The sequence below is a fragment of the Microcebus murinus genome, chromosome X (assembly GCF_040939455.1).
Source record: "Microcebus murinus isolate Inina chromosome X, M.murinus_Inina_mat1.0, whole genome shotgun sequence".
Classification (NCBI taxonomy): domain Eukaryota; kingdom Metazoa; phylum Chordata; class Mammalia; order Primates; family Cheirogaleidae; genus Microcebus; species Microcebus murinus.
The window spans coordinates 31,464,935-31,485,869 of NC_134136.1; the positions used below are offsets into that span (position 1 = coordinate 31,464,935).

The 20,935-nt window shown below is 37.7% G+C and overlaps 1 long non-coding RNA gene across 1 annotated transcript in view; it reads left to right on the forward strand.

The window, feature by feature from the left end:
- LOC105884214 (uncharacterized) overlaps positions 1-20,935 on the forward strand; it is a 129,636-nt gene that overhangs the window by 47,952 nt on the left and 60,749 nt on the right. Inside the window, exons 5-8 of the long non-coding RNA XR_012915916.1 lie at positions 11,399-11,489; positions 11,828-11,965; positions 18,769-18,861; positions 20,145-20,628. This is a non-coding gene — a long non-coding RNA (uncharacterized LOC105884214). The remainder of the gene's footprint in view (positions 1-11,398; positions 11,490-11,827; positions 11,966-18,768; positions 18,862-20,144; positions 20,629-20,935) is intronic.

Consider the following 20,935-nt stretch of genomic DNA (forward strand, 5'->3'; position numbering starts at 1 on the left):
TCATTTAATCCTAACTGTAACCCATGAGGAGGAGCTATTGCTGCCTGACTTTAAGCATAAGGGAACTGAGGCACAGGGAGGACAGGGCCAGCAAGTTGTGAGGCTTAGATTTGAACACAGGCTGTGTAGTCCCAGAGTAAATTCATCTAATGTGCTCCTGCCTCTCATATGATAAGACCCACCTTAATGTGGGTGGACACAGCACAATAAAACAAATTAAGGTTCCATGTTTTTTTCTCAGTTAACTAGGCAGAAGAACTTTAAAATATTGATAGTAATCTGTGTCGTTTTGAATTTGGAGGAAATTGTCCAGTAATACTGTGGAAAGTTTTTACCCCAACATCTTGCCTTGCTGCCTGTGCCTCAGGGATTGAAGTGAATGGCTTTCCTGTGGTTGCGGCAGAGAATGCTTATGTTTCCCAGTCATATGTTGTTAAATAAAAGAAGCAGTCCGTAACAGCATACATATTTTAGAACACCATTATAAGTAATATAGATTATGTTAATATATTTATACAAACAAACTGTACCTAGTGACAAAAAGGTAAATTGTGACCAGGAGAGCACATTCATTGTAATCCTGAGAACAGAAGCCATAGTACAGAGGGATAAGGAGTCAGTGAGAGGTGAGCAATGTTAAGAGGGAATGTAGAAAACTCTTTTGGGTACTTTGAATTGAAGGGTGGGAAAGAGAGAGAAAGAGAGAGAGATGGAGGGAAAAGAAGGAAAGGGAAGGGAGGAGAGGTATCTAATCTTGTGGCTGAATGGATGATGAGGTATCCCAGGGGGGATTTTTGAAAATCTTTGTTTCTTGACTTGAGCAAATTTAAAAGTTGATGTGAAGAAGCCATCTCATCTTGGATTTAACCCTTGAAGTTGGCCATATGTTATTTCCCATCTTACTCTCTTATTTCCACTTTGGAGAAGATAAGACACCTCCAGTAGAATAATATGGGTTTAGAGCTCAATACATATTAATATTTAGTTATTAGATAATGAAAGAATGGACAATTATGTGTCAAAGAAATGCAAATAGATATTGGATTTTTGCCTCTCTGGGAGGCAGCAGATGGCTGAAATCCTGGTGTGATGTGGTTAGATTATGTATGATGTGAGGAGCCCTACACTAGTGACTGCAAGATGGGTTCAGAATTTTCCTATACATATATTAACACACTGAGCAGTTAGGATCTGCCATTAGGCAAACACCACTCCTTGCTTCTGGTGTGATCTATCACTGAGTTTACTAGGTGAATTAAAAGACATGTCTCTCTTCCTAGCTTGAGGAACTGAATTTTGGTCTGCTCAGAGGCATGACGTGAAATGCCTCTGGAAAGTAAGCCCCAATGTATTGACAGCAGACCTCTTTGGGTCAGGGGCTAAAAGAAGGGCAAGAGAAAGATGCAGATTAATTTCAATTTATGAATATATTTTTATATATTGTTTGTAATTGTCTTCCAGAAAATGTTTATAAAAATTTGGACAAAGAAAATATTTCTGGACATATTGATAAAAGTAATGTACATATATATTCATTAATTTGATAAAGCATCCATGGTGTTCAATTTTATGCTGAAATAATGTTGATAAAAAATAGGATTGACTCTGTGTGTGTGTGTGTGTGTGTGTGTGTGTGTGTGTGTCTCCTAGCTCTATCACTCTAAATACATACTCACTGGTACAGCTTTACCTTCAATTCAGAGGGGTGGCTGGATTCCAATATCAGTTGTAGATGTCTTGAAAAATGATGGATACAGAGATTGCTACAATTAGGTGAATAAATTCAGAAAAATCTACCTGGTATCTTGGGCCTATGCTCCCAAACTTAATCCTCCCTCCCTCTTTCCCAGACCCTTCTTCTGGGACTCTCAGAGTTGTAATCCTATCTCTGGCCACCAGGTGACATCCAACTCTATTGTACTTTTTCTTTTCTAATGACAAAGGAATATGTTTTGCAGAGTAACAAACATCTCAGATGGTTTGTTTACTATGATGACAATTCTGTTTGGAAAATTTATATGTATATTAAAGCAATTCCATCTGTTGTTGACCCCAAATGTATATCACATTCACTAATGTAACTCTTCCTTCCTTAGTGTGGGTAGAGGTTTCCACACTGAAGAGGTATCCTTCCCTCAATAACCCCACTCCTGTACAGGATTGCCACACCTTCTCCCAACCCCTCTAAGTCATCCCCTCTCCAGTATACTATGGACACAGCTGCCTAGACCCAGATCTGGTGCCCCCATCCTCTCTCAGTCACCTTCTGCCTGTTCTGCACTGATCTATGTCTGCTGGTAAATGACAAGGTGCCCTAGAGCTACCTGGTGTTTCATCCTATGGATGCTCCAGAGAATATTTTTCTCAAATCTTATCTTACACCTATTAGATTTTTCAGACTGGGATTTAAGAGAGGTATTGTATATTTTACTTCTTGTTTATACTTATTTGTAGACAGCTTTGATAATGGTCATGCATTGGTTCTACCTTGTGACAGAGGCCTGAACTGCAGTTTGAACATCACTGAGCAGGAAGGTGGGAGGAAGGCGCTATAGCCCAAGCAAACTCTATGGATCTTTCTGGAAGTCTGGGTGGAAAAGTGGCTATTCCTCCTGTACAGGGATGCTGACAGTCTCCAGACAGAAGGTCCAGCCTCTTCCTATACTGAAGAGAAAGCTATATGTGAGAGGAATTAAAAGATCATTTTTATTTTTATCCTTTGAGACCTATAATAAATAGCTAGATATCTATATAAGCAAAAATGAATCCAGGCTACTTATGATAACCTGTCTTTGCTCTCATTATTACCATCTTTCCATGTATATACTTTTCTATAATAACATTTAAAATTGTTTTACAGCAAAAATTTTTGATTTTTGTTTGCTTGGTTGGTTTTTCATCAACTGGGACATTCCATCTTATGAATGCTTTGAAATATATTTCACCAGTATCCTAGATATGAAAAATTACTCCTTTATCTTTTTTTATAAATATATTATCTATATTTTCTTATCTATTTCCTTATTTATATATTACACATATACTTAAAACCCTTGTTCATATATATGAATAACTTTCTAAGAATTTCTTTATAATAAATTTCTGAAAGTATTATTTAAAAAGCATGCAATCTATAAAATTTTATATTAAAACAACATATTCAGAATGCTATTACTAATAAATATTCCCAACAATATGGTGTGAAAATGTCTGTTTAGCACATGCAAGAAATGTAAATCATTGCTAATCTGGTAGGCAACAAACCATTTCCCATCACTGTCTTCATTGTTACTTTTTTTTCTTTTTTGCTACTTTCTAAATTTCTGTCCTATGGAAGTGACAATCAGTTTTCATACTCATTTTATTTAGAATTTTCTGATATTACTAACTAACTACACTGTGTGTACAGATTCTTTTTACCGTGTGCACACTACTAAAAGGCACAGTTCATGGATGGCATAGCTCATGTGGCTGTTTGTATCAGTGAGCAGAATGTGTCCCCTTGAGTCAGGCAACTGTTTTGTGAGAATTACAGTACTGTGATGACAGACCAGGTTGGTGTATGAATGAGTGGATGTCAGTGTGTGTGTTTGCTGACAACCACATTTCCCTCTGCTTCCTTCTGCCCCTTCATGTCTTCACATCCCAGTTGGTCTCCCTTCCTAAATTCATGCCCAGAAGTGAAGGAAGGGAAATATCAGCATGGCAGTCCTTATAATCAGATACTAGTCAACATCCTTCACTATGTTTTGTATATCTAGAGCAGTGGTTTCCAAATGGGAGCAATTGTTCTTTCCCTCCTGCAGGGACACGTGGAAATGTCTGGAGACATTTTTGCTAGTCATAACTGTGGGTGCTACTTGAATCTTGTGAAGAGCAGTCAGGCATACTGTAAAACATTCCACAATGCCTAGCACAGTCCCTAAAACAAAGAGCTCTCCTGCACAAAATATCAATAGTTCTGAGATTGAGAAAACCTTCTTTAGAGAGTATAAATGTTACTTACCCACACCTAGGTGTGTAGGTTCAGGGTGAAACTCAAATTTGGAGTCTGACCATCCTGGATTTAGAATAGCCATGTTGCCTCTTACAAGGCATGTGTCCTGAGAAATTGTATTTAACTTCTCTGAACCTTAGTAGAGCATGCCTCACAGGAGGAATGAGTTATTGCCAGGAATATTGATACATGTTGAGTATTTCTTATCAGAATTGCTTGGTACCAGAAGAATTTCACATTTCAGATTTTTTCAGACTTTGAAATATTTGCATATATATAATGAAATACCTTGAGGATAAGACACAAGTCTAAACACAAAATTCCTTTATGTTTCATATATACCACATACACATAGGCTGAAGGTAATTTTATACAACATATTTTTAATAATTTTGTGTATGAACCAAAGTTTGTATACATTGGACCGCCAGAAAGCAAAGGTGTCACTATTTCAGCCACCCATGTGGAAAATCTGTGATTGTTTGGCAACACCATCATTCTTAACTCTGATTTTATATGCTAACAATAAGCAATCATTTTCTCATACTTATTCACACATAACTACTAACCAGTAAAAATTATACCATTAATACAGTGAAAAATAATGTGTTTAGGGTAACGAAGCAACACAGTTCTCAATGAATTTCTCTGCTGCTTTGTGATCAATAGATTATCACTACAAACCTTTAAAAGTTTAAAGCAGTTTTTTTCTTAAATTTCCACAACCATCCTATTGAATATTCATAGTTCCATTCAATTTTTATTTCATTGTCATAGATCTTTGCTTGTTTCATGATCAGTGTATCATTAAGTGCCAAGTGTTCCCTGCAATGCTGATGGAGTCACTCTTTCAATACATGATTGAGATCATTTTTGGATTTATGCAGTGCTTTTCTATTTTTCATTAACTTCTATTCATCACGTTCAGCATAAAATTTCAACAGTTTATCCTTCTGTTTCTCGAGGTCATATATGGTGATCATTCCAACACCATACTCTTTAAGACATTTCACATACCACTGTCCAGTTTCTCTAATAGCTTGACTATCTTTGCTATGGATAAATATAAATGCTTTATCTTCATCTTAGCACTGTTATTCATAGAGGTATCTATAAGACTTTTTGACATTTTCAACAATATTTTTATACCACAGAACAGAAAATAAGAAAAAACCACAATGAGTTATACACATATGTCTTAGCCCCATGTGGTCACCATGGGGAACCTATTGTTGGTTTCTCTGGCTTGCACGCGTGCCATGTTATTACCCTTTGGGGGTGTGCTTACTTGAGGAATCTGGCCATAAGCAGAAAAGTTATATTGCACTTAAGGAGGTGGCAGAGTCCTTTTTCCCTCCGGGATGCTGAACAAACTGTTGTTGTGTGCCTGTATTTTGACTGTGACTGATCACATAAGGTCAGGTATGGAATTTTCCACTTGTGGAATCATGTCGGTGCTCAAAAAGTTTTTGATTATGGAGCATTTCAGACCTCAGTTTCAGACTGGGGATGCTGAGTCTGTACTTACTTAGAGAACTGTCATAAGGAGTTAGAGAAACAGTATGTAAGGTGCCTACCACAGTGTCCCGCCAGTAGCAGCCCCTTGAAATATCAGATTCCTTCCCAACTCATTTCCTAGCTTCTGCTCCCCCAAAAAACTTTAACTTAAACTACATAACTATAAAAGCATAACTGTGTCCTAGAAAGCTTCTGGAAATATAACAGGAAGGAAAATATACTCACATAGACCCACATCGTATATAAAAGTTGGTGCTGCTTCTGTGTTTGTAGAGTCGTCCAGTGAGGTGGGACGGGGAAGGTAAGAGTGACCTTCCTGCTTCTCCTCCTTTCTCAATTACAAGGTCCCATATTTTATGGTAGCATGAAACCCATCAAAGCCTTAGTAGAATTGTGTTATAATTTGGCGTATATTCTAAGTATGAGATTATGTGTGGGTATCGATTTCTGAACATTTCCTCAATTCCTTTCTGAAAGGATTTCCAAGGGAATTTTTCGTGATATATAATTTTGAACAGACTCTTAAAATATGGAACCTAATTTAAAAACCTTTCCATAAAATGAGCCTCCATTGCAATCACTCCAGTTAAGGAACTAAAAGGCACTTATTACACACAGCTCTGTGAGCTGTATGGAAAGCCATACCTTCAGTAGGTTGCTTGATGAGTATACAATGAGGAAAAGGGGTATTTATTTACATTGGGAAGTGTTTCTCACAGAAGATGTACTGAAAGACTTTCTCCTGCTATGGGGATAGCCCTTGGCAAGGAAGCCACTTTCTTTGGACACACATAGACAAGACTCCTTCAGCAGAGAGCAGATGGATATGCACTGAAATCCTTGGCATTTGTGACTGTTCCGGTGTGGCACTGCTGTGTGGAGAAGTCTCTGCAATTCTGGTACTCATTCATAGGAAGCCCATGTGCCAGAAAATCTAAGTCACATTCTCCAGTATCACCTTTATACTGTAGGAATAAAGTCTACATAATGTTCTTATTTGTTTGTAATATTTTTCAGTTGGTGTACAACTAAGACTAGGAGCAGGAAGGCATTGTGGGGGCCCTTTAAAGATCCAAGCGTTGAGGAGCGAGACCATAAGAATGCTTGGGGAGCTGGTGAGACATAGAAAGGAGAGTTGACCTGTGAGCTTACCTTAAGAGCCTGCCCAAGGGCAGAGCATAACAAGTGCCCCTAAAAAGCAATTTACTACCAAGAGTTCTGAAGAGAGATGGCTCAGGATGTGTAACCCCTGTTTTTCCTTCCAAACTCACTAATCAAAAAAAAACGGATGCCAGATTTTAGGTGTTGAGAATGAGCCTGCCCGTCACAGTTGCCATAGCAACCTGACGTAATAAGGACGACTGCGGCGACTTTTTCCTGATAAGTGCCATAGAAACCTGATGTAATAAGGGCGACCCTGCTGACATTTTCCTGGCATGTCATAGAAACCTGACTAATAAGGGTGACCAAGGTGACATTTTCCTGGCAGGTGCCATAGAAACCTGACTTATATGGGCGACTGCGGCAACTTTTCGTGGCAGTGGCCATAGAAATCTGAGGTAATGAGGGCGCTCTTGGCGACTTTTTTCTGGCAGTTGCCATAGAACCTGACATAATAAGGGTGACTGGATGACTTTTTCCTCCCAGTTGCCATAGCAACCTGATGTAATAAGGGCGACGGTGGCGACTTTTCCTGGCACTTGCATAGCAACCGGACATAAAAAGGATGACCAAGGCAACATTTTGGTGGCAGTTGCCATAGAAACCTGACATAAAAGGGTGACCAGTGCGAATTTTTCCTGGCAGGTACCATAGACAGCAATCTGATGTAATAAAGGGGACTGCAGCAACTTTTTGTGGCAGTTGCCATAGCAACCTGACGTTATAAGGGCTACCCCGGTGACTTATTCCTGGCAAGTGAGATAGAAACCTGACGTAATAAGGGCTCCTGCGGCCACTTTTTCATAGCACTTGCCATAGAAACTGATGTATTAAGGGCGAGCACGGCGACTTTTTGTCTAATTGCCATAGAAACATGAGGTTATAAGGGCGACCGTGGCGACATTTTCCTGGCAGGTGCCATAGAAACCTGACATAAGAAGGGCGACCACGCTGACGTTTTTGTAGCACTTGCCATAGAAAGCTGACTGAATGAGGGCGACCCTGGCGACTTTTTCCTCCCAGTTGCCAAAGCAACCTGACGTAATAAGGGTGACAGTGACGAGTTTTTCTTAAAGACTAAGTTGGCATGGCGAGAAGCGCGGGGTCCTGCATTCAGGCATTTGGGACTCATCTGAGAATGCAGGTTTCCCGCGGTGGGGCCTGAACACACTCTGGGGTGTGAGGAGACGAAGGTATCCCAGATCCGAGTTGTGTTGTTCCGTGTTTGGGACTCGGTATCCTGCTGTCTCCAGAGAGAGAAATGTGGGACCCTCCTGGCCCCAGTGAGGGTGGCATTTTGCTCCAGGGTGTCCTAATGCTACTTTCCTCATAAAGGCGGGCACAGGATGAGACAGGTAACTACTCTCTCTGAGTCAGCTTCCCCCTCTGTAAAATGGGCATAAGAATGCTCACCACAGGATTGCTGGGACCAGAATTGTGAAAACACCTGGTTAAATAACAATCAGAGATTCCCATGTATCTGTCAGGTAGGTGTTGTGATTGGTTGGATGGTGTTCCTAGTAATTTCAGATTGTAATATGCATTCTTCAATGGTTGCCACTTTTTTATCCATTCTATAAATATTTGTAGAAGCCAGGAATCTATGAAGTGTTAGTTTAAAATGTCAGGTACAAGAGTTCTGTATTTTCAAAGTAATAATTACCTTATAGTTTACCCTATTATAAATGATACCCAGCCACATACCTTAGAATAACTTGATAGGCCTAAATATCATTATTATTATTTCCCAGGATGTTACATTTTCAGTTCTGCAGTACCCGGACTCATATCCCTTCCACTGCCCTGCCCCCTGGAAAACGGCATTTCTGTCGCTATATATTAGGTTTCATGTTTAAGAAACTTATTGAAATGGAATCATACAGGTGTTTTTTGTGAGTTTTTTTTAAAGCTATATCTGGCTTTTTTTATTACCCTTGTTTATTTTTAGATTTACCGATTATTATTACTATTTTCATTTACCTATATCAATAGTTTATTCCTTTTTGGTTGCTGATTAGTATTGTGGCATATGGCTACAACCGGAAATTATAGTATCAATTCACTCTTTGATGGATATTTTCATTGTTTCCAATTTGGGACTCTTCTAAATAAAGCTGCTATGAGCATTTATGAATAAGTCTTTTCATGGAAATATGCTTTCTTTTTCAAGTGTAAATACTTAGGATTACAATGGCTGGATCACACAACAAATGTAAGATTAACATTTTAAGAAACTGCCAAACTGTTTCCAAGTGGTTGTACCACTTTTCATTGCCACCAATAGTGTATGAGAGTTTCATTCTCCACAAACTTGCCAATACTTGATATGGTCAGTCTTTTTAATTTTGGTCATAGTATCTCATTATAGTTTTTGTTTACCTTTCCCTAATGATCAATGATGTTAATCACTTTTTCATGTGCTTATTTGACATTTGTATATTTTCTTTAGTGGAGTGCCTATTCAAATTTTTGTCCATTTATTGGAGTGTTTGTTTTCATCATATTGAGTTTTGTAAAATTTTCCAAATTCCAGATACAAGTCTTTTTTAAGATATATGATTTTCAAACATTTTCTCCCAGTCAGAGGTTGTCTTCTCATTTTGTGAATTGTGTATTTGGAAGAGCTGAAATTTTTAACTTTGAGGAAATCCAGTTTATTGATTTCTTCACTTATGAATTCTGATTTTGGTGTCTCATCTATGAAATCTTCATATATCCCAAAATCACAAGGATTTTCTCCCATGTTTTTTGGTAGATTTATAGCCTTAAGTTTTATGTAAGATCTATTATCCATTTGGGGTTAATTTTTGCATATGGTATGACATATGGGTCACAGTTTATATTTGTGAATATGGATATGCACTTGTTCTAGCACAATTTCTTGGAAAGATGATCCTTTCTCCATTGAATTGTCTTTGTACCTTTGTCAAAAATCAGTAGTCCATATAAGTGTGGGTCTTTTACTGGATCGTTTGTTTTATTTCTTTCATCCACTTTTCTACCTTGATACCAATAGTAAACTGTCTGCATTAATGTAGATTTGTAAGAAGTCTTTAAGTAAGTTAGTGTTTCTCCTCAAACTTTGTTCTTTTCAAAGTTGTTTGTATTTCCACATGAACTTTAGAATCATTGTGTCAATTTCTTAACAAAAATTTGGGATTTTTTTTTTTTTTCTGAGACAGAGTCTCACTTTGTTGCCCAGGCTAGAGTGAGTGCCGTGGCATCAGCCTCGCTCACAGCAACCTCAAACTCCTGGGCTCAAGCGATCCTCCCGCCTCAGCCTCCCAAGTAGCTGGGACTATAGGCGTGCGCCACCATGCCCGGCTAATTTTTTTTTCTATATATATTAGTTGGCCAATTAATTTCTTTCTATTTTATAGTAGAGACAGGGTCTCGCTCTTGCTCAGGCTGGTTTCAAACTCCTGACCTTGAGCAATCCACCCGCCTCGGCCTCCCATAGTGCTAGGATTACAGGCGTGAGCCACCGCGCCCGGCCCACTTAGGATTTTTATTTGGATTGCAGTGAATCTATAAGTCAATTTGAAGAGAACAGACATCTTAACAATATTGAATCTTCCAACTCATGAAGACTATACGTCTCTATTTACATCTTTAATTTCCCTCAGCAATGATTTATAGTGTTTAATGTGCAGGTATTGGCAATAGGTAGACAAACTATTCCTAATTATTTTATACTATATTGCTTTTATAAATGATGGTATTTTTAATTACAATTTTCAGGTATTTTCCATTTTTACTGAGCTGTCAGCTGGCAAACGTTTAATATTAACTGTTGAGAAATCTTTGATGTTGAATCTCAAGTACTTACTCTAGGATGGAAAAGGTAATGATGCCTAACATGCATTTGCCCGTGTTTCTGTGTCACCTTATAGATGTTATCGACAATGTAAAAAACTAAAGAGAAGAATATCCTAGATACAATTCAACAGATCACCTAAAAAAAAATCCATTCCTAAAATAGTTTAGTACCTTTGAATTTTATGTGTCTGTTTAGAATTGAGTCTGTTTGAATGGTAGGGTTTTTCTTCTTTACTCCCCAGCCATCTACCTCAATAAATCCCTTGATCTTGTGGACAGAGAGAGAGAGAGAGAGAGAGAGTGAGAGCATGTATGTATGTGGGTATGTGGGTACATATGAAGGTTTATATTGCTAAACCTTCCAGGAATGCTTATTTTGAAGAATGCATGGCAATAATTACTTGTGCATCATGTCAGTGCTGTTCAGTTCTTAGCACATATTAGGAATGAGATCATAAAAGTGGTTGGTTGTTTTTTCCCCAGCTTTCTTTGGCTAGAATGGTTACCATGGTGACTCAGTGACAACTGTCGAATTTGATGTAGCTTGAACATCCATTCATGATTTTTACCTAAATCACTTATTACTAATACAGCTGTCAAGTGTTGCTTTTCCAATGCTATAATTCCTTCTAGAATTATCACTTGGTATTTAAGTATAAAGCTTTCACTTCATTGTTATTTATTAATGTATTATATATTTATTTATATCAGACTCAGATTCCCATTTTTTTTTCTCAAAGGGTTACCCTCTGTTACTATCATTATATGTTTCGATGCTCAAATTGACCCAGAATTGGCCAGGGGAAGAACTTTCAAGTTGGCTTTAGTGTCCATTTGACACCTCCCTAGAATGCCTTGAGCATGTGTTTTACTCTCTGAGCCTGACTATCTCTTCATTTGCAGAAAGGAAGTAATGATGCCCATCTCAGAGCATGGCTTTGAGGATTTGAAGAGTAAAGGTCTGAAAATAACAACTTACAGCATGTACCATCTAGTAAGCCCTCAAGAAATTTAACTATCTCATTCCAACTTTGCCCCTTTCATTCTGTCAATGTGTTGCCTCTGATATTAACATAATAGTATCACTACCAGCAAGAATACTTAGAAATGTAACAGCAAGTAAAGATAAGCCCACATTTCCATTATGTGTGAGCTTCAGTGTCACTGCTGTGTGGGGGAGGGTATTGTGGAATGGAGGTGGGGCAGAGCTTCTAGTTAACTGAAAGGGGATAGGCACCCCACCCCTTGCATTTCATGTCCTTTCCCATCTCCTCACTTCACTTTCTATTCCATATGCTATTTTTTAAAAAATCCTATTTCTCCCTTTTGTAGTATGACATCTGACAAGGATGTGGAATATTCCCTAGACCAGGAGCTCATAGAGAAGAACCCAGTGTGTTGTGGAGTCCACTAAATAGGTTACTGGAGCAAGAGTGAAGAAATCAGGCTTCCTTCGTTGGGACATGTCAGGTCAGTCACTACCTTTTGGCCATCCTCTTTTATACTACAGGATAACAATTCCCATTCCTCTTGACCACCAATTATAGTCCGGAGTTTAATTGTGATCCCATGTGGGAAAGAAATCTGGGCTTAGGTGGGAGGAAAGGTCTAGTGCACTTTCACACAATTACATGAACAGAGACACTCCAGATGTCCCAGAACTCTACATGATGAGCATTAAATTAATGGTAGTCAAATGTGAGCTATCGATGTGAGGATTTTTCCAACTGAGGTCCGTGGACTACTTCATCAAAATCATAAGGGATTACTTGTTAAAATAGCAGATATTTCAGTCTACCCTAAGTCAATTGATCAAAGTCAGAGAGATGTCTACATCTTGAATAATTTCACCAGTTGGTTCTGTTTCTCATCCAGGTTTTAAAAGCACTTCTGTGGACTTGTGACAAGGTTCATTAAAATTTTGAATCCTTTAATGTCTAATTTCATTGTTATTTTCTCCTGTTATTCAGAATCAGTTGATGAATAGGATTGAGCTGAAAGAATATTAAGCTTTATTAAAGGCAAATGCCAACCATAAAAACATCAAAACTGTAAAAATCTCAGCCTGGAAATTTTATAGAACTCACATTTGTTGATCTTTTACTGTGTGCCTACCACTGTTCTAAAGGCTTTTATATATTAACTCAAGTGATTTTCAAAGCAAAAGCCCATGAAGTAGGGATAATTATTTTCCCCACTTTACAGAAGAGGAAACTGAGCCACAGAAAGGCTCTTTCACTCTCCCAAGGTCACAGAAAGCCAGATATTTCAATGACTTTGCAGTGGGAGTTTTAAAATACTGGGATTCCTGACTACTTACACTTGTAAAACTAAAACACAAAATAATATTAATATTTGTTTAAAAACATTTTGTTTTTAAACAGTAAGCATGGCATTATTTTGGCTTTAAAGATAAGGCATTTGAGTGACTATAAAGTGAAATATAAGTATTCAAAGTCAGATAGTTTTTAAGAACTAGGGCTTTTCCCTAGTCTGTCTCCAGAGTCCACACTCCTAACTAGTACACTTAGGAAGAAGAAAAAGACATGTGCTGAACCTTGTCAGTCTATGGTGTTTGATGTTAGACAGGACCATGTCTTTGGGTGAAAACTATTCTTCAGTAGCATTTCTGTCATGTACCAGGTGGTATTTATTTAAGAAAAATTAAAAGGTTATAATTGTAAAAACAAAAGGGTAATAATTTTTTAAAACACATAATCATCACATTTACTATGCTTTAGACAGCTTGGCTGTTAAATTCTGTGGACTTCCATGGTGAATTCTATTCCATTTTAGAAATTCAGAGTGTTATTAGAAATCACATTGTTCTATGCTTTGTTGATTGGGCAGCAGGGCTGGTCTGATCACCCTTTAATAGGTGAAACAGATGTATTGTGGTGAGTACTCAAGGCTCCTTAGAGTTAGTAGGTTAGACCTGTCACTGTGGTCCATGTATGTCTCCTGTATTGCACTCTGTTGCTTGTCCATCAGACATGGCATTAGTCTTATTGTTATGTGTAGTAAATCACTTTTCAGGGGCTCAAAAGATATATGCTTCTCTTACATAAATGTGCAGGTAATATAAGAAGACACTAAGTACCTTCAAATAAAAGGAAATGGGGTATTAATTTTCCTCTCCTTCCCCAAACTCTATTGGGATGTTAGAAGAAAAATTCCTGGACTCATAACAGAGTGTGCTCTTTTGTGTCTAGCTCTTTTTCAATCAACATAATGTGTGTGTCATTTACGTTTTGTTTTCTATACTTATAGATTGTCATTCTCATTGGTGGATAGTATTACATTGTGTGGGTATTTCACAATGTATATATCCATTATGAGGATTTACATATTTTTCAGTTTCCGACCTATTATGAAAATAGTGCTGTGAATGTTCTTATATATATCTTTTGGATAGACATTTATTTCTCTTGGGTGTATATCAAAGAGTGGCATTTCTGAGTTATAGGTCATGTGTATGTTCAGCTCGGTAGATGCTGCCAGTTTTTCAGTGTCGTTGTTCCAATTTGTATTCCAAACAGCGGCGTGTAAGAGTTGAACCATTCCACATCTTTGCCAACACTCGGAATTTTTCACCTGCTATATAGTCTGTATGCGTACCTTAAAATTCATGTGTTGGAAACTTAATCCCCATTGCTACAGTGTCGGGAGGTGGGGCTTTTTCAGGGAAAGAATTCCCACTGACGTGGCCCGATTAAAGGATAGGGGATGAACATAGAACATAAAATAACGATACAGACGCACATGGACATAACAATGATTCGAGTGACCAATGCACTGGTTGCTTTGTTTTTATACCCCCCAGACCCAAGGTTAGTTCCTTGTACGTGAGCATCTGAGCATAGCAGCGATATCAGTCAATTCTGGAGTTGTTTCAAAAGGGAACAATTTCCCATGGTCTCAGACCTCAAAATGGTTACTAAAGTTAAGGTGCCAGACAGAGCTCAAAAGCCAAGGCCGAGATAGGCAACATAAAACAATGCAGCCATTTGAAGTGCTTCTTGGTCTCAATCCCAGGTGGCGGCTCCTCTCTGGCCCCCACGGTTGTATCTGTCTTAGGTCACCCCCCCATAGGGAGTCTTACCCGTCATTGACTACCAACCATCAATGGGGGTCCAGTTCTTGGGAGAGTTCTTCTTGTTCTTGTTCTCATGGCCTCCAGACTCCCACCACGAGGACCCTCCGTGTGGGAGTTGGGAGCATTTGCTTATGTGCAACAACTCAGGCCTTTTACCAAGTCACAAGGCAGCAACCGTGTCTGAAGAAAATGCTGACTACTGCTGCATCAGGCAGCACACATACATTACAGGCTGTAGTGAATGATTAGTATAAGGCATAACACCAGAATCAGCCCCCAGCACCCACTCTTGTCTTTCTGCCTTCCACCATGTGATAACACAGCAAGAAGGCCCTCACCAGATGCCCTGACCTTGATCTTGGAATTCCTGGCCTCCAGAACCGTGAGAGAATAAATTTCGCTGTTTGTAAATTACTCAGTCTCAGTTGTTCTGTTATAGCATGACAAAATGGACTAAGAAACCATGTAAATTACTCAGCCTCTGTTGTTCTGTTATAGCATGACAAAATGGACTAAGAAACCATGTTTTAAAATTTTTGTTGTTCTGGTGGGTTTGTGGTGGTGTATCATTGTGGTTTTAATTGTAATTTCTCTGATTTAATGCCTCTTTAACTTTCTCTGAAGTGTTATATCATTTCTAATCTAAAGGTCTCACCACTTATTTTTTTAATCTTCTAATTTATTTGCGTAAGAAACTGGATCTTTTGTCCTGTGGAATGCTAACACTGTTAAATATATTTTTACATATGGAGGTAGTGGCATAATTATTGTCTTGGCTCCATTAATACTCAAATTATATTAATAGTTTTTCTGATATTGAAACACTTTGTATACATGGAATAAGCTCCATAAGGTCATGATCTATTTTTGATGTACTTTTTATTGGGGTTTGCTAATATTTAAGAACAATCTTTCTTATTATTTTATCTGATTGTTCTGTAATTTTATTTTTGGTGCAATTTTAGCTGTGTTTTTAAATCACTTTTATACTTCTTCATTTTATATATTTCCCATACCCTTGAAATAGTTTGAATAATGTTGGTATTATCTTACATCTAGCAGTTTGCTAGAATTCTCTTCTGGAAATATCTAGGGCTGGTGCTTTTTTATGAAAGAATTATTTACTCAAATTCAGTATGTCTTATATGTGATTGATCTCATTAGACCCTTTGCCTTTACTGGGGCCAATTTGTGTAAGTTGTGTTTTACTAAAAAATTATCCATTTCATCTGTTTTCAAATGTATTTGAATAGAATTCTGTGAACTTTGCATTTAAGAGACTTCAAATTTTCTTTGTATTGAAGACTATATTGTAGTGAAAACTATGTCACCCTTGTCATTAAACTTCGTGCATTTTTCTTTCTCCCCTTTTTGATTAATTTATTCAGTGACTTTTCATGTTTTTGATATCCTCCCAAGCAAACCTGCCATGACTTTATACATAAATCTCACTGTAGATTTTTTTTCTAACCCATTTATTTCCACTTCCACCTCTAACTAGTTTTCTTGTTTGTTTGTTTGTTTTGTTTTTTTTGCTTGCATTCTTTTAGTTTATGTTGTTCCTTATCTGGCTTTCTGAATTTAATGTTCAGTTGATTTATTTTTTTTTTACCAGTCTAAGTATTTAATGCCTAAAGTATTCTCTGATAACTGCTGTAGTGGTACATTCTGATATATTCTGTTTTCATTATCATTATTCTCGTATAATTCCACAATTTTAATCTGTACTTGCATTTGAACGCAAAATTTAACAGCCTCATGTATTAATATGATTTTTCATAATTTTCCTTGTTCCTTCTGTCATTTTTGCTCTACAAAATTATATTTTTGCTGCATGATTAGTACATAAGTATTAATGACTAACATTCCTAGTGAATTTTAGCCATTATTATCAAGTGTGCTTTTTGTTTTTTTAAATCCCTTTTATTCTCTTATGTTTTTTGAGACAGAGGTTCACTTTGTTGCCCAGGCTAGAGTGAGTGCCATGGCGTCAGCCTAGCTCACAGCAACCTCAAACTCCTGGGCTCAAGCGATCCTGCTGCCTCAGCCTCCCAAGTAGCTGGGACTACAGGCATGCGCCACCCACTATGCCCGGCTAATTTTTTCTATATATATTAGTTGGCCAATTAATGTATTTCTATTTATAGTAGAGACGGGGTCTCGCTCTTGCTCAGGTTGGCTTTGAACTCCTGACCTCGGCCTCCCAGAGTGCTAGGATTACAGGCGTGAGCCACCGTGCCCGGCCCCTTTTATTCTCTTAAATAAAATTCTCAATTTTACCCTCTTAAATATTGTTATAAACTCTGAATTGTTTTTATTTGTAATTGTCTGGTATTCGTTTGATATTTTGAAATTTTTAACATAATTGAAACCTTTGTTTTAGATATGTCTCTTGAAAACAAATAGTTTTGGATTTTACTTTAAAAGGCATTCTGCAAATCTTTTTCTTTCAATAGGTAAGTTATATCAATTTACAGTATTGATATAGTCAATATATTTGATTAAGACTCAGTTATGTTCTATTATTTATATATATGTACAAATTACATATATAATATCAGCAGATCTTTCACTAGAACATATATTTTTTATTTGGTATACAGAATGGTTATTTCCCTTTTCTTGGGGCTACTTTTCCTTCTAAACAACCTTATTAATCTCCTTAATGTGGAAAGAACTCTTCCTAAAGAATAGAGAGACAGGCAAAAATATCTACAGGTAAGTCATATAAAAAACATACATATGCATTAAACTTTCAAAAACATGTAAAATTACAAGAACTAAAGAAATGTAAATTTATATCCTGGACCATCATGTTGAATAAAAAGGAACATGCTTAAAAATGTGATATTAATTTACAAAATAATACATGTATGTGCACATGTTTTCCTTATGTTATATATATGTGTGTGTGGGATTAGTGTGTGTGTGTGTGTATGTGTATGTATGGTAGATCCCCATTCCTGCCTCTACTTAGATGTGTGTGACCCTGTAATAGTGAGTTACCCTTTGTGACCCTGACTTGGGGCATCTGTCAAATGCACATACTGATACTTACCTCACTGAGCTGTTGTGAGGAAAAAATTAACAATGAGCAAATCTATATAAAGTGTCTAACATGTAATACTACAAGAAATATAGGTATTAGCATGCCCTATTAACTCCTTTCCACAAAGGATACACCTTTAACATGAACATCTCCTAAAGATAAAATAGATTTGAAGCAACAAGAAAGGGTATGTTTACATATTTCTATGATAGAAAAGCTTTGCTGTCTCTTCTTTGTATGACAAGTTTCCTGATCACAGAGTGGAAGACAAAGCAAATCATTCCCTCATTACTTTTTACTTGATGTCCTTTCTTACCATTTTCTTTTGCCTTCTGTTTTGACACTGGAATAGCAGCCTCCCATTGAGGCCCAGAGAGGAGACAGTACACGATGACAGAGCATGAAGATTGGTCTGCTGTACAACACACCAAAATCAGGGGATCTGGATCCCCAATACCAGATCTATCCTTGTGTACAGGACCATGGGGAGTTACTTCCCTGTACTTGCCTCAACCCTTCCACAGGAAAAGATTGTATTTCCCAATAGTAGGGAGGTGGGCCTTGGAGTCAGATAGAGTGGGGAGAAATATGTGTGTACATTTTAATAACTGGCTTTATGATCTTTAGGAAATGTTGAGTCTCCAAATAAATGAAACCCATATGTAATGTGCACACATTAAATATACCTGCATAGAGAATCAAATGGGAGGTAATGCACAAAAGTTATTCATTTAAAAGTTAATCAGTGATGAGGTTATTGATGAATTTACTTATCTCTGGAATTGATTATATTTTCCCAAATTTCAAATTAATATGGACCTTTTTAAATTTAGAATCAAATCTCAGAGAAATAGTAATTATGAAATATTTCCAAAATATACAAAATTATAGAATATAACAGACTTCTATGTACTCTTGTCAACATATAAAACATTTCATATGCAATTGAAACACTTTTTTTGAAACAGAGTCTTGCCCTGTTGCTTGGACTACAGTACAGTAGCATAATTGTAGCTCGCTGCACCCTCAAACTTCTGTACTCAAGTGATCCTCTTTCTCCAGCTTCCTGAGTAGCTGGGACTACAGGTGCGTGCTTCCACTCCTGACTAATTTTCCTATTTCTTGTAGAGATGGGGTCTTGCTCTTGCTCAGGCTGGTCTCGAACTCCTGGCCTCAAGTGATCCTCCTGCCTCAGCCTCCCAGAGTGCTAGGATTGCAAGTGTAAGTCACCGTGCCCGGCCTGAAACACACTTTTAAGTCTTCTCTGATTGTATTAGGCTCCTTCTTTTTCAGAGGTAACCATTATGCAGAATTTGGGTTTTACATTTTTAAGACATTTATGTATACTTTTTTATATATGTATATATCTGTAAGTGAGATATGGTGTTTTTGTGCCATGATTTTACTTCTAAATACCTGGCTACCTCATGGAAAAGCAGGAAGGAAGAAACACAAGGAGAACAAATAGACATTTACATCTCAACAGTGGGACCTGTCATGTATGCCTCCTTGTCATGTGCACTCTCTTTCAGACTTACTGAAACAGATACATGCATTTCCTCAGTTTATGTGCTATAGAGAATACTTACAAAATCTGAAGATGTTAATTTCAAATCCCCTTTTTTTTCCTGATGTGTTCAATGTCTTAGTGTTTCCCCAGAGCCAACTAGCCTAAAACAATGTCTCAGTATATCTTGAATGTATAAGGTCTTCCATCTGTATGGGCCCAAGTCTTTCATTCAAACTGCTAGTCATGTAGGCTTATCCTGCACATGTGGAACCTAATCTGGGCCAAGCTGGTGGAAGAAGACAGTGATTGCCTGGAGTTGGTTTTTATATGTCCAGACTACTGTCCATATCCCTTGATTGGTTTAAGGATGTATCCCATTTAGAGCTTGATCTGATTTTGTATTATAATTGCTTGCCATGAGTATATTTTCCATTACATTTATTATTTTTAGTTACACAAGGAAGATACTTCAAAGGTGTTTGAATTCACATATGTTAATTGATCTTGGGGACAGAAGCCATAGTGTAGTGGGATAAAGCATCAGTGGGAAATTAACAATGTTAACAGGGTATGTGGAAAAGTCTTTATGGAATGTTAAATGTGAAGGGGAAGAGAGAAACCAAGAGAGAGGGAGAGACAGACAGAGACAGAGAGAGAGAAAGAGTGAGAGAGGAAAAGAGAAGAGATATCTCCATTATGTGGCTGCATGAATGGTGATAAATCCAATGAATGATTTTTGAAAATGTTCAATTTCTTGAAACTTGATCAAGTTTAAAAATTAATAGGTTGCTAGAAAAATTCCAGTGAAAAGAAATTAATGGGAAGGACCCATCTCATCTCAGATTTAACCATTGAAGTTGCCTATATATTCATTTTCCTTATTACCCATTTATTTCCACTTTAGAGATCATGAGATACTTCCAGTGGAATAGCATGAAATATGAGCTCAAATGTCAAAGAAATGCTAGTAACTGTTGAATTTTTGCCTCTTTAGGAGAAAGCAGATGGCTGAAATCCTGATGTGATGTGGCTGGATAATTCTGAAGACCCTGTGGTGGTGACTGTGGGACTGTAAAACAAACTGAGCAATCCAGAAGCAGCAGTTAGGCAAAAACCATGCCTTGCTTCCCTGGTGTGATCTATCACAGAGCTCACTAGGTGGGCTCAAAGACACACCTGTCTTCCCAATGTGGGAAAGTGGATATAGGTCTCCTCAGGGGCATGATGTTGAACAGCTCTTACAAGCTTCTGAAAGCACCCAAAAAATAGAGAAACTACTTTCTACAAAACTTTGAAGACAAGGAATAACACAGAGACATTTGCTTTCTTCAACTAGATGTCTGTTTTTTTAATAATGGGAAACAATGAGAAATGATTTTTCACAATGTCTCCTTAGCCCTGAGGCTCAACCAGCCCCTACTACTGTGTCTCTCAATTTGAAGGGCCATTGAATTCCCACTCCATGCCATATACTCCAGGTAAGTTTTCTTATTTACCCCTCAGGACAGCTCTGTAAGGATGGTGTAGTGTCAGTCCCATTTCCCAGATGACCAAGCTCAGGCTCACAGAGCCTAAGTCACCTCTCCAGATAAATGACAGGATTGGAAAGAGATTCCACCCCTCACCCTCCCTAGAGGACCCTGAGCAATCTCCCTTTAGAAGATGGGTTTCCAGGACTGGAAAAATGGTCATGTCACACTCCTCTGCTATTGTGGCCCCATGGGCCTCACTGAACATCAACATCTCTGGGTGATGAAGATGAAATCCTGGCTTTGTGCCAAAAGA